The sequence below is a fragment of the Lolium perenne genome, chromosome 4 (genome assembly GCF_019359855.2).
Source record: "Lolium perenne isolate Kyuss_39 chromosome 4, Kyuss_2.0, whole genome shotgun sequence".
NCBI classification, from domain to species: Eukaryota; Viridiplantae; Streptophyta; class Magnoliopsida; order Poales; family Poaceae; genus Lolium; species Lolium perenne.
In genome coordinates, this window is record NC_067247.2 from 168,888,653 (window position 1) to 168,902,937 (window position 14,285).

Consider the following 14,285-nt stretch of genomic DNA (forward strand, 5'->3'; position numbering starts at 1 on the left):
TTTTCCTTTTTAAACGTGTCACATGACAAGTACTTTTTTCTTTAAACAACTTTGTGAGCACCTAGCACATGAATGAATATGTTTAAGACGTACTAGGAAGTGTTGGCGCGGCGTGCGCCGCGCCCGTTTTTATATTGATGTTCGCAAAACTTAACACTAATGACAGGACTACACGCTAATGAATATACTTTATGGAAATATAAAATACGATAGGGGGAAGATTGCATCTAGAGGGTATATATTTCATAGTCAGTCAAAAGTAGCTTAGTCAAAAGTAGCTTATGAAGTACAATGATGATGCAAGAGTTTTCTTCCTTGTTAGTTCATACACTGGGCGTCACTGAGTGACATCAGTTTTATATGCCAATAGCACCTGTGAAACACCAAAGTGTAGAGCCCACGTAGAGCTGGTGTTGGCAATCTGGGGCGTCGACGTCTTTCTTCTCCAGTGTTCTGAAGATATCTCCAGCATTGCCCATCATGCTGCAGTCTGTGGTGACCTCTTCGTCCACAGCATCCGGGATCAGCTACGCCTTGTTGTCGTCTCCACCCCACACGCTTTTCCTGAAAAAATCAATGTTCCATGAGATTTTGTTTCATCGTTGTGTTTCTGCTCTTTTTCTATTTGTTCCAAAAACTGGCAGTAGCACTGCCGTTGTTATAGTAGCAAAGGCCACTCTTTTCTGGTCAGGACAACTGCCGGTGTATGTTTGGTTTCCAGTGAAGAACGGAACAAACTATGCAGTATCTTCAAAAGAAATTTAATGTGTCGGTAATCGGGTCTAACATTTGATAGATAAAAATATATATTTTTTAGATCAACATAGATAAAAATATTAGTTGTAGTTTGCCGTCTCACCAGTATGGTTAGGCGATGAGCCAGCGAAATAGATTTTAGTCTTTTTTGGTGATGTTCATTCCCAGCTAATTAGTTAGCTTCTTGAGAGTGATCTCAAAACCTTAGACCATCTTCACTTCGTCTAGCTTTGCATCACCATCGTCAAATGAGGCATATCTGATCATCGTAAATGGTGGAGAGATTTTGATCAGTTCAGGTATGTGTTGACTTAACTGTAATATCATACGTATAAATATATATAGTATGAAGAAGCAAAGGAAATATACTTACATGACCTTCATCCTCATATTGGCCTTCTGATTCACCGTTCCTCTACGTATATAACGGAATGCTTATTAATTTTATACCTTATGATCTGGTACTCCATCCGGTAGATTATCAGAATGTTGTTGCTTGATTCCAGTATCAGCGATTACCAGAATTTGTATAAGTCAGCTGACAGAAAGTGCTATGCATGCCTCCTATGTTCTGTGAAATTCAATATTCAGATATTAAAAATATACGCCTTTAAGGAGGCCATTGTAAACACGCATCTTGAGACCTTAGGAATGGAGGAATCGACCATGCACGCCAGGGAGACCAATTTGTTCCTATTGATTGAGTCACCGACGAAGAGCAGCCTCTTGTTTCTGAGCTTTGAAGCACTTTTCTTCGCAGTTTAACATGTCATAAAATAAGAACAGGATGGAAAATTCTGACAGCCCATGATCTTTCACTTTCCATCGGTTTCTTTGTGTGTTTCGTTTCTAGTCGTGTAGCAGAGCAATCATATTACTGTTCCAATATGACTAACAGTTGGTTGTCTCTGCTGTACTTATCTTCTGTATCATTTGAATTCAGCTAGAGAGCAAGCAAAGATTTACCCTCAAAGAGTTGAATTTCAAAACTGTCACCATCAAAGATTCGATATGCAAATAATTCTATTGTCAGATCTGTAGCTAGCCTTATGGAATTGCATGGAGAACTAAGTAGGACAAAATACGAAAAATCTTTTAGTGTCCATTTGTCTCACCGCTGAACTCTGTTTTTAAGAAAACACCGACCTCTGGTTTAGCAGAGCATTCAGATTAGTTCTGGAATTTTAACAACTGTTTTATTCTTTACTTGTCTTGCTTTCTTTTCTTTAAGCTGCAGACCAAGAAAAAGATCACCTTCAAAATTACTTAATTTTTTCACTGTATATGATATATCCTTATTGCAGGTACAGAAATAAAGCTAGTAAATTCGCACCCCATGTGATAAAATTCAGGTCGGCTATAAAGTGCTAACAATGAGGGCAATTTCATCATGTTATCAGATGGACTAAGCAAGAATACTTACTCAGATAAGCAGCGTGCAAAACCACCCTTAGTGTGTAAAAATGTAAAACATTATTTGGAATAGTGTAAACAAAATACAACAACCATGCAAACTTTTATCCTTGTGTTTAGGCAACATGATGCAACACTGGAAAAATAATACTAAATCTAGTTCCCAAGAAACAACTACAAAGGGAACGGATATAAACCGTTTTAAATTTTTTGTAGACTATATTAATAAATGCACACCACACAAAACATTAGCAGAGTTCCAATCTTGTCGTTCTCGTCTGCCTAAACAGTTAGGTCATTTACCGATGTAGATGGTTTGGCAACTTTAAGAAAAACGTAGATATTTTGAGTCTCTAGTGAGAACATTCGTTCGTAAACTTTGGAAGTTCAGGTATCTCCTCCCAAGTAGAAAACTGATTAAGCATGAACTGTTCCACAGAAATGAAATTCTCCAATACGCATGCATTTTTCCACTGAACTGGTACTATAATCAGTGAGCACCGGGTCTACAATATCATTCTTGCATAACCATACCTTATAGAACATAATGTAGTTCAATTTCCTTTCAAAATGGCTGTATTGCCCCCAATGAAATGAGCAAGAAGTGGTTTCATTTACTACATGTCAAACCAAAATAAGTCAAATACTAATAACTACAGGCTCAAGAAGTTACTAATTAGCTCGCTTCTCTGCAGTAAGTAGAAAAGGTGATATATCAGTAGCTGAGTTAATATAATCTATTGACCACAAAACAAATCAGATGTTAAAATGTGGAAGATAAATCCTTTTAACACCAGGCACAATAACGTGGTCATTTAGAACAGATATTTGATGATCTTTCAAATATGCAGTAGCTACTAATTTGAGAAGACACGCAAGCTGATAATGGACTATCAATCAAAATCGAGTTGGCCTCTCAATCATCAAGGTCCTCCTCAAGCCCGTTCCCTGCCGACTTGGCGAAAGTGATAGGACGTCTCTGAGTATCTTGCTTTCTTAGTGCTAATAGCTCATCACCGCACCAAAAATACAGGCAAACCTACCATGGAATTAAAGAGAGATGGAGAGAGAAAGCAATACTCGCCTGATGGGCTGCCCATACTCCACATCTTCGATTTAGCCGGCTCATCCAATTTGCCCTGTTCACTAAATAAAAATCCCCAAAAATCAACATTGTAACATAAAAAAGGAAATGTGTGAAAGAAAAAGAAAATGTTAACAATAACTTTCTCTCTACCTCTCTCTCTGATTTCAAAGTCGAGTTGAAGATGGAGAGAATTTTTAAACAAATAAAAGAAAGAGAAAAACCTACCTAACCAGCCAGCCCATCCTTTCTTCCCTTCCCAGCCGAGCCGGACCAAACCACCTGGCCAGTGTCCGACAGAGGGAATCACAAGAGGAGCTTCTCTGAAGTCTGAATCCTATCGTCGCCACCAAACCGCGCTCTAGCTCTCACTCTGCTATAACCTGGACGCGGTCACGCGGAGAAGCCCCTGCACGCCATCCTCCTTCTCGCCCTCCTTTTCCCATTCATCCACGCAAACAAAGAATAGAAAAGTTCAGTAAGGTTCAGTTAAACCTCGCCGGAGTTTGCCTCCGCGTCGCTGTTTCCCGCCGTCTTTGGCCGCGCTGAGCACGGGGATGAAATCCCCGTTGCTCAGGATTCCTCGTCGCTGAATATCTGGAGCCGGGAGGCTGTAGAACGTCGACTCCGACCTCGCCGACAGCACGGACACGACGGGGAAAACCCGACAGCGGAGATCGAGCTCACGTGGCGCCGCAGCGTCTCCATCCTCGTCGGTCGCCCCGCTCTCGTTGCCGTCGAGGACGTTGGCGACGCGGCCGTCTCTGGCGACGCTGCACCCGTCACTGAATGAGAAAGAGGAGACCAGAGAGAGAGAAAACCAAGGAAAGAGGGATCGTTCAGGCAGACGTGGGTGACGGCGGCCTGGTGGAAGTCGACGGCGCCGACGCAGATGGAGGCCTGGTGCGGCGTGCGCTGCTGGGGAGGGAAACAAATATGGCAACGGGGTTGATTCGGGCGGCGGCGACATGGCCGAGCGACGGGGTCGACGCTGATGGCAGCCTGACGGGACGGCGTGCGTGGCTTGGAACGGCGATTTGCAAAAGAATAACCCAAAAGTTAAAGAAAAGCATAAACTGAACTTCCGGCGAAACTATTTCACCAATCTAATCCTTTTGTGTGGTGCCCCTCTAATCGGCGCCACACATGCCAGTGTGGCGCCCCTCCTGCCGGCGCCACTGTCCCAGCCGACGTGGCCCCCTCGACGCTGAGCTGGTCTGCCGATCCGACGTGGCAGCATGTGTGGCGCCCCTCCCATCGGCGCCACACATGCCAACTTATATCAACTTTTGGGTCGAAAACATCCAGGGGCTCCGGACGTCTGGGACTTAGCCATTTTGGCGAGTCTCTACGTGTGGCGCCGATGCCACGGGCGCCACACTAGCATGTGTGGCACCGATGCCACGGGCGCCACACATCCACTTAAGTGTGGCGCCCGCGCCCAGCCCGACCCATCCTTCTTCTTTCTCTTCCTCTCTGCTTCTCCTCCCCAACCGCCGCCGCCGCCCGCCTCCCCTTCACCCCCCCACCAAATCGACCAATGATTCGTCAGATCTATCCGGCCAACTCCTTCCTCCTCCATTCCTCAAGGTATTCCCCTTCGATTCCCTCCGATTCATCCACTAGTGTTGGTGGATTTGGTAGATTTGGATATGAACCCTAGATTTGGTAGATTTCTTGGATTTGGATATGTGGAAATTTATGTTGGTGGAATCTACATTGTAGTATATGTGTTTGAACCAAAGATTTGTTGGAATCCTAGATATGAAATTTTACATGTATGTGTTAAAATCCTATGTATGTATGTGTTGAAATGTTGGTTGTGTTTGAACCAAAGATGTTTGAAATGGCTATGTATGTGTTGAATGTGTATGTGTAGGAACCCTAGGCATCAAATTTCATGAATGTGTATGTGAAGGAATAACTCATATGGTGTTCTATCCCTAGATATGAATGTATATGTATGTATTTGATGTATTTGTGATGGCTTATTTGGATATATTCTCATGTATGTGTTTCTCATAATATGTTGTATTTGTGTAAACATGTAGGATGGTGTGGCTCCTGGATGAAGAGTACGACAGGGATCACCGGGCTGTTCATATGACGGAGAGGACAACGGATCTTCACCCTTTGAAGATTCGTTACCATGGCACAGTGGATATACCGTATGACGAGAGGTACACGGAGTTCATCCAGCCTACCGGTCGTATGCCGTTCATATCCCTTGTAAGCCGTGGGGGGCCGAACATGAACCCCTCGGCACTCACCGCCCTTGTCGACCGGTGGAGGCCGGAGACTCACACCTTCCACTTGAGGGCCGGCGAGATGGCCCCTACTCTCCAGGATGTTTCCATGATCCTTGGACTACCTATTCAGGGCGAGCCACTGTGTATGAACACAGCTTCTGATGGGTGGCGCCAGCAGATGGAGGCGCTTATTGGCAGGGCTCCTCCGCTGCCAGAACAACCAAATAAGAGAGCTCCCGCCGGCGCGTCTTTCTCTTGGATCAGGACTAACTTTGGAGAATGCCCGGAAGGGGCCAACGAGGACACTCGGAGGACGTACGCCCGCGTGTACTTATGGTACATGATTTCGAGGACTCTCTTTCCTGACAGTGGGGGGAAGCTGGCCTATTTGGTGTTGGCTGAAGGCGCTTACGGTGTTGGATCACCGGTGGAGTTGGGGAACAGCGGCACTTGCCTACCTCTACCGGCAGGTGATGATTTGCTCTATGTACTATTTTCCTATAGTAGTGTGCTAGACAAAGTACTAACCAAATATCTTATGTGCGCAGTTGGACGAAGCTTGTCGCAGGACTGGGAGCAGGACTGGGAGCGGCGGTATTGGTGGATGCATGCTCCTACTTTCCGTATGGAGCTGGGACCACCTATCAGTTGGGCATCCCAGGGTACTCAACGAGAGGCCATGGCCTCATCACCATGAGAACCTTGATCGGGAGCCCACTTGGGCATACCTTTGGGACAATGTCTCGGAGATGACGAGCGATCCAATGGTCATGTACAGGCAGTACACTGCGGAGTTGGACACTCTTGCCGCTGAGCAGGTAACCGATCACTCTTTTCATTGATTCTACTGGCATGTTCTAAATTCTGAAATATTTGTATGCTGCAGGTGGAATGGGAGCCATATGGTAGCTACTACCATATTGGCGCCGGGATGACTGACCTCAACCACAAGTGCACGGAGGAGGCGCGGTTCTGGCGTATGCGCTGCCCACTCATATGCATGTGGCTTGTTGAACACCACCAGCCGCAAAGAGTGATGAGACAGTTTGGGTTGTATCAGGAGTGCCCACCAGTGTGGCAAGACACGGACAAGGCGCTTCATAGGTAAACTTCTAGAATCATGCGATGGAAGATTCTTGATAGAAGAGGTACAAACTAACTTATTGATTCTTGCAGGCTTGATAGGCAGCGGCAGAGGAAGATCACAAATTGGCCAGTCCATCATAGCGGCCACGTCGCAGCGTTCCAACACTGTTTGGAAGCGGCACGGAATGCTGGCCCTGAGGAGATTGTGCCTCACGACTTCGTCGCTTTCAACAACTACCTTGAGTGGTTCCATGAGAACACGCGTATCGGGTTAGTTAAGCACGCGTATCCTGAGGACATCTTGGACGACCCCATCCAGTTCGATGAGGTTGGGCAAAGCCAGCACGACACCTTTGCTCGCAGAGGGAGATCGACTTCTATTGCTTCCGAGCTGAACTTCGTGGTAATGGATTCTCTCACTAACTAGTACATCATCTAGATTGCCATGTGCTCGCTTCAATTGTGTATGCTATGTTTGTCACAGCGGGAGGAGATCCAAAAAACAGCTGAGGAGTGCGAGATTATGTGGGAGCAGAGCCATAGAGATGAAAAGCCTGTCGGACCGTTGCGGTATTTCATTAAGGTATGATCACCAACTTTGAATGTACGCTACTATGATGTGGTGGCTTTGTAACCATGAACGGCATGACGCAGAACACTGCACGAATGATGCCGCGGTTAGCCAGCTTGCTAGGTTGCCGGGAAGGCGAAATCGCTACATCTTCCTCTTCAGAAGAGCGGGAGGTATGGACTATTTTGTTGCTGTCAAACATGTTCTTACTAATTTCAACTTTTGTAATCTCATGTGTTCATGTTTGTGAAGATTCCTGAGGACGAGCTAATTTTGAGTCAAAGCATACCTCCAAAGCATACCTCCAAGCAAGCCCCACGGTCAGCTTACCAGTTGAAGCCAAGGGGCAAGGCTCCAAACCGGTACACTCCGGAAGATTATGTCAACCGAGGAAAGAAGGTTGTCACTGAGGAGGATGAGGGGCCGCCGCGGAGATCATCTTTGTCGAGGATGAGGAACGACGAGCCGTTCTCTTCAGAGGAGGAGGAGCAGGAGGAGCAGCGGGAGCAGCAGCAACAAGAGCCACGGCAGCGGACGAAGAGGATGGCCGTCCGGAAGCAGCCCGCGAGGACGGCACGTCGAGGACGACACTAGGATGTGCGTCGTGTTGTTGTGAACTCTTCATAAGTATCGAGTTGTGAACCCTACGTCATTTCGAACAATGTCTGTAATGGTACTTATTGTTTGAATTTACTTGCTACCACTGTTCAAAAAATCATCCGATTCAACGATTAATCGCCCGATTAATCCCTATTCAGTGGTCATCGATTAGCCGATAAATTCATTTATCATCCGATTAACTCATTTATCGCCCGATTAATCGTCCAATTTTCCTATTAATCGCTAATCGTCAGCCGACCGAGTTGAACCCGATAAGCGATTTTCTCAACATTGCTTGCTACGATGTGGACTATATCTTCTGAGATTGCTACTTGTTGTGTATGTTCTGAGATTGCTACTTGTTGTGTCCAATGAAAACTGTTGGAGTTTGGTAGGTTTTTTCATGTTCTTAACACAAGTCAATGTGTGGCACCCTCCACACTGGCGCCACACTGCGCTGTGTGGCGCCCATGGCATCGGCGCCACACATGCCAAGTTATATCAAGTTCTGGGTCGAAAACATCCAGGGGCTCCGGACGATAAGTCCTTAGCCGTTTTCGTGAGCCTCTTTGTGTGGCGCCCGTGGCATCGGCGCCACACGTGCTAGTGTGGCGCCCGTGGCGTCGGCGCCACACATTGAGCCTCGCAAAACGGCTAAGTCCCAGACGAATTGTCTCACAGTATGTTTTGGGCAATTACAAGGGCATGTGTGGCGCCGTTGGGAGGGGCGCCACACATGCTGCCACGTCGGATGGGCGCACCAGCTCAGCGTCGAGGGTGCCACGTCGGCTGGGAGGGTGGCGCCGGCAGAAGGGGCGCCACACTGGCATGTGTGGCGCCGATTAGAGGGGCGCCACACAAAAGGGTTAGATTGGTGAAATAGTTTCACCGGAAGGTCAGTCTGTGCTTTTCTTTCACTTTTGGGTTATTTTTGTGCAAATCGCCGCTTGGAACAGAAAAAGGTGAGATAGGGAAAAGGGGACGTGGGCTGCCTGGATTGTTCTATGGACCCACGTTCATTGTAGCACCGCTTTGACCAATTACCAATGCTATCCTCCACCGTTTTGACCGCAGGAAGGGATAAATAGAGTGGCTGGCAGGGCATAGGCACTCAAGAAAAAAAACTACAAACAAAACCATGATATCTACAGTGGTAATAAGGTTAACGTGTCAAACGCTAATTGGAAAAAACTTATAGGTGAACAGTTGCTCAATCGTTGTGGTAACAGCAAACACCTTCAGCTTTGATATATAGTAAATTGTCCAATGAAAACTGTTGGAGTTTGGTAGGTTTTTTCATGTTCTTAACACAAGTCAATGTGTGGCGCCCTCCACACTGGCGCCACACTGCGCTGTGTGGCGCCCATGGCATCGGCGCCACACATGCCAAGTTATATCAAGTTCTGGGTCGAAAACATCCAGGGGCTCCGGACGATAAGTAATTAGCCGTTTTCGCGAGCCTCTTTGTGTGGCGCCCGTGGCATCGGCGCCACACGTGCTAGTGTGGCGCCTGTGGCGTCGGCGCCACACATTGAGCCTCGCAAAACGGCTAAGTCCCAGGCGAATTGTCTCACAGTATGTTTTGGGCAATTACAAGGGCATGTGTGGCGCCGTTGGGAGGGGCGCCACACATGCTGCCACGTCGGATGGGTGCACCAGCTCAGCGTCGAGGGCGCCACGTCGGCTGGGAGGGTGGCGTCGGCAGAAGGGGCGCCACACTGGCATGTGTGGCGTGATACGTCTCCAACGTATCGATAATTTCTTATGTTCCATGCCACATTATTGATGTTATCTACATGTTTTATGCACACTTTATGTCATATTCGTGCATTTTCTGGAACTAACCTATTAACAAGATGCCGAAGTGCCGATTCTTGTTTCTGCTGTTTTTGGTTTCAGAAATCCTAGTAAGGAAATATTCTCGGAATTGGACGAAATCAACGCCCAGGGTCCTATTTTGCCACGAAGCTTCCAGAAGTCCGAAGAGGAGACGAAGTGGGGCCACGAGGTGGCCACACCCTTGGGCGGCGCGGCCCCCCCCCCTTGGCCGCGCGGCCCTGTGGTGTGGGCCCCTCGTGCCGCCTCCTGACCTGCCCTTCCGCCTACTTAAAGCCTCCGTCGCGAAACCCCCAGTACCGAGAGCCACGATACGGAAAACCTTCCAGAGACGCCGCCGCCGCCAATCCCATCTCGGGGGATTCAGGAGATCGCCTCTGGCACCCTGCCGGAGAGGGGAATCATCTCCCGGAGGACTCTACGCCGCCATGGTCGCCTCCGGAGTGATGTGTGAGTAGTCTACCCCTGGACTATGGGTCCATAGCAGTAGCTAGATGGTTGTCTTCTCCCCATTGTGCTTCATTGTCGGATCTTGTGAGCTGCCTAACATGATCAAGATCATCTATCTGTAATTCTATATGTTGCGTTTGTTGGGATCCGATGAATAGAGAATACTTGTTATGTTGATTATCAAAGTTATGTCTATGTGTTGTTTATGATCTTGCATGCTCTCCGTTACTAGTAGATGCTCTGGCCAAGTAGATGCTTGTAACTCCAAGAGGGAGTATTTATGCTCGATAGTGGGTTCATGTCTCCGTGAATGCAGGGGAAGTGACGAGTAAATCTCTAAGATTATGGATGTGCTGTTGCCACTAGGGATAAAACATTAGTGCTATGTTCGAGGATATAGTCACTGATTACATTACGCGCAATACTTAATGCAATTGTCTGTTGTTAGCAACTTAATACTGGAGGGGGTTCGTATGATAACCTGAAGGTGGACTTTTTAGGCATAGATGCATGCTGGATAGCGGTCTATGTACTTTGTCGTAATGCCCAATTAAATCTCACAATACTCATCATAATATGTATGTGCATGGTCATGCCCTCTTTATTTGTCAATTGCCCAACTGTAATTTGTTCACCCAACATGCTTGTTTATCTTATGGGAGAGACACCTCTATCGAACTGTGGACCCCGGTCCAATTCTCTATCTTGAAATACAATCTCTGCAATCTTTGTTCTACTGTTTTCTGCAAACAATCATCATCCACACTATACATCTAATCCTTTGTTACAGCAAGCCGGTGAGATTGACAACCACACTGTTTCGTTGGGGCAAAGTACTTTGGTTGTGTTGTGCAGGTTCCACGTTGGCGCCGGAATCCCTGGTGTTGCGCCGCACTACATCTCGCCGCCATCAACCTTCAACGTGCTTCTTGACTCCTACTGGTTCGATTAAACCTTGGTTTCTTACTGAGGGAAACTTGCCGCTGTGCGCATCACACCTTCCTCTTGGGGTTCCCAACGGACGTGTCAACCACACGCATCAAGCAAATTTCTCGGGCGCCGTTGCGGGGAGATCAAGACACGCTGCAAGGGGAGTCTCCACATCCCAATCTCTTTACTTTGTTTTTGTCTTGCTTAGTTTTATTTACTACTTTGTTTGCTGCACTAAATCAAAATACAAAAAAATTAGTTGCTAGTTTTATTTTATTTGCTATCTTGTTTGCTATATCAAAAACACAAAAAAATTAGTTACTTGCATTTACTTTATCTAGTTTGCTTTATTTACTGTTGCTAAAATGGCTACCCCTGAAAATACTAAGTTGTGTGACTTCACAACCACAAATAATAATGATTTCTTATGCACACCTATTGCTCCACCTGCTACTACAGCAGAATTCTTTGAAATTAAACCTGCTTTACTAAATCTTGTTATGCGAGAGCAATTTTCTGGTGTTAGTTCTGATGATGCTGCTGCCCATCTTAATAATTTTGTTGAACTATGTGAAATGCAAAAATATAAAGATGTAGATGGTGACATTATAAAATTAAAATTGTTCCCTTTCTCATTAAGAGGAAGAGCTAAAGATTGGTTGCTATCTCTGCCTAAGAATAGTATTGATTCATGGACTAAATGCAAGGATGCTTTTATTGGTAGATATTATCCCCCTGCTAAAATTATATCTTTGAGGAGTAGCATAATGAATTTTAAACAATTAGATACTGAACATGTTGCACAAGCATGGGAAAGAATGAAATCTCTGGTTAAAAATTGCTCAACCCATGGACTGACTACTTGGATGATCATCCAAACCTTCTATGCAGGACTAAATTTTTCTTCGCGGAATTTATTGGATTCAGCTGCTGGAGGTACCTTTATGTCATCACTCTTGGTGAAGCAACAAAGCTTCTTGATAATATGATGATCAACTACTCTGAATGGCACACGGAAAGAGCTCCACAAGGTAAGAAGGTAAATTCTGTCGAAGAAACCTCTTCCTTGAGTGATAAGATTGATGCTATTATGTCTATGCTTGTGAATGATAGGACTAATGTTGATCCTAATAATGTTCCGTTAGCTTCATTGGTTGCACAAGAAGAACATGTTGATGTGAACTTCATTAAAAATAATAATTTCAACAACAATGCTTATCGGAACAATTCTAGTAATAACTATAGGCCATATCCTTATAATAATGGTAACGGTTATGCTAATTCTTATGGGAATTCTTACAACAATAATAGGAGTTCACCCCCTGGACTTGAAGCCATGCTTAAAGAATTTATTAGTACATAAACTGCCTTTAACAAATCTGTTGAAGAAAAGCTTGGGAAAATTGATATACTTGCTTCTAAAGTCGATAGTCTTGCTGCTGATGTAGATCTTTTGAAATCGAAAGTTATGCCTAATAGGGATATTGAAAACAAAATTACTACTACAGCAAATGCCATCCAAGTTAGAATTAATGAGAATATAATATTAATGGCTGAATTGCGTGCTAGGTGGGATAGAGAAGAAAATGAAAAACTAGCTAAAGAGAAGAATGTAGCTAAAGTTTGGACTATTACCACCACTAGTAATGCTAATGCTACACATGTTGCTGTACCTCCTACTATTAATAATAAAAGAATTGGTGTTAGCAATGTTTCCACTTCTAATGCAAAGCGCGAGAAACTGCCCGAAATCGCTAAATCATTAAACTGCTGTGATAAAGCTGCTGAAATTTTTTCCAACATTGGGGATGATGATCCCATTGCTTTAGATTATAATGGTTTGAATTTTGATGATTGCCACATCTCTGAAGTTATAAAGTTCTTGCAAAAACTTGCTAAAAGTCCTAATGCTAGTGCTATAAATTTGGCTTTCACGCAACATATTACAAATGCTCTCATAAAAGCTAGAGAAGAGAAACTAGAGCGCGAAGCCTCTATTCCTAAAAAGCTAGAGGATGGTTGGGAGCCCATAATTAAGATGAAGGTTAAAGATTTTGATTGTAATGCTTTATGTGATCTTGGTGCAAGTATTTCTGTTATGCCTAAGAAAATTTATAATATGCTTGACTTGCCATCACTGAAAAATTGTTATTTGGATGTTAATCTTGCTGATCATTCTACAAAGAAACCTTTGGGGAAAGTTGATAATGTTCGCATTACCGTTAACAATAACCTTGTCCCCGTTGATTTTGTTGTCTTGGATATTGAATGCAATGCATCTTGTCCCATTATATTGGGAAGACCTTTTCTTCGAACCGTTGGTGCTATCATTGATATGAAGGAAGGTAATATAAAATATCAATTTCCTCTCAAGAAAGGTATGGAACACTTCCCTAGGAAGAGAATGAAGTTACCTTTTGATTCTATTATTAGAACAAATTATGATGTTGACACTTTGTCTCTCGATAATACTTGATACACACTTTCTGCGCCTAGCTGAAAGGCGTTAAAGAAAAGCGCTTATGGGAGACAACCCATGGTTTTTACCTACAGTACTTTGTTTTTATTTTGTGTCTTGGAAGTTGTTTACTACTGTAGCAACCTCTCCTTATCTTAGTTTAGTGTTTTATTATGCCAAGTAAAGTCGTTGATAGAAAAGTTCATACTAGATTTGGATTACTGCGCAGAAACAGATTTCTTTGCTGTCACGAATCTGGGCTGTTTTCTCTGTAGGTAACTCAGAAAATTATGCCAATTTACGTGAGTGATCCTCAGATACGTACGCAACTTTCATTCAATTTGAGCATTTTCATTTGAGCAAGTCTGATGCCTCGATAAAATTCGTCAATACGAACTGTTCTGTTTTTGATAGATTCTGCCTTTTATTTCGCATTGCCTCTTTTGCTATGTTGGATGAATTTCTTTGATCCATTAATGTCCAGTAGCTTTATGCAATGTCTAGAAGTGTTAAGAATGATTATGTCACCTCTGAACATGTTAATTTTTATTGTCGCTAACCCTCTAATGAGTTGTTCTAAGTTTGGTGTGGAGGAAGTTTTCAAGGATCAAGAGAGGAGTATGATGCAACATGATCAAGGAGAGTGAAAGCTCTAAGCTTGGGGATGCCCCGGTGGTTCACCCCTGCATATTCTAAGAAGACTCAAGCGTCTAAGCTTGGGGATGCCCAAGGCATCCCCTTCTTCATCGACAACATTATCAGGTTCCTCCCCTGAAACTATATTTTTATTCCATCACATCTTATGTGCTTTGCTTGGAGCGTCGGTTTGTTTTTGTTTTTGTTTTGTTTGAA

General features: G+C 44.5%; 1 long non-coding RNA gene across 2 annotated transcripts; it reads right to left on the bottom strand.

The window, feature by feature from the left end:
* Nucleotides 1-235: 235 nt before the first annotated feature.
* Nucleotides 236-4,195, bottom strand: LOC127294752 (uncharacterized). 2 transcript variants are annotated; one of them, XR_007846994.2, is made up of 5 exons: nt 3,482-4,195; nt 1,401-3,308; nt 1,130-1,327; nt 860-1,015; nt 236-564 (listed from the first exon to the last, which is right to left on the bottom strand). It is a non-coding gene; the product is annotated as an uncharacterized lncRNA (long non-coding RNA). The 2 variants fall into 2 exon arrangements; XR_007846993.2 differs by having other exon boundaries at nt 237-564; nt 1,130-3,308.
* Nucleotides 4,196-14,285: the final 10,090 nt, after the last annotated feature.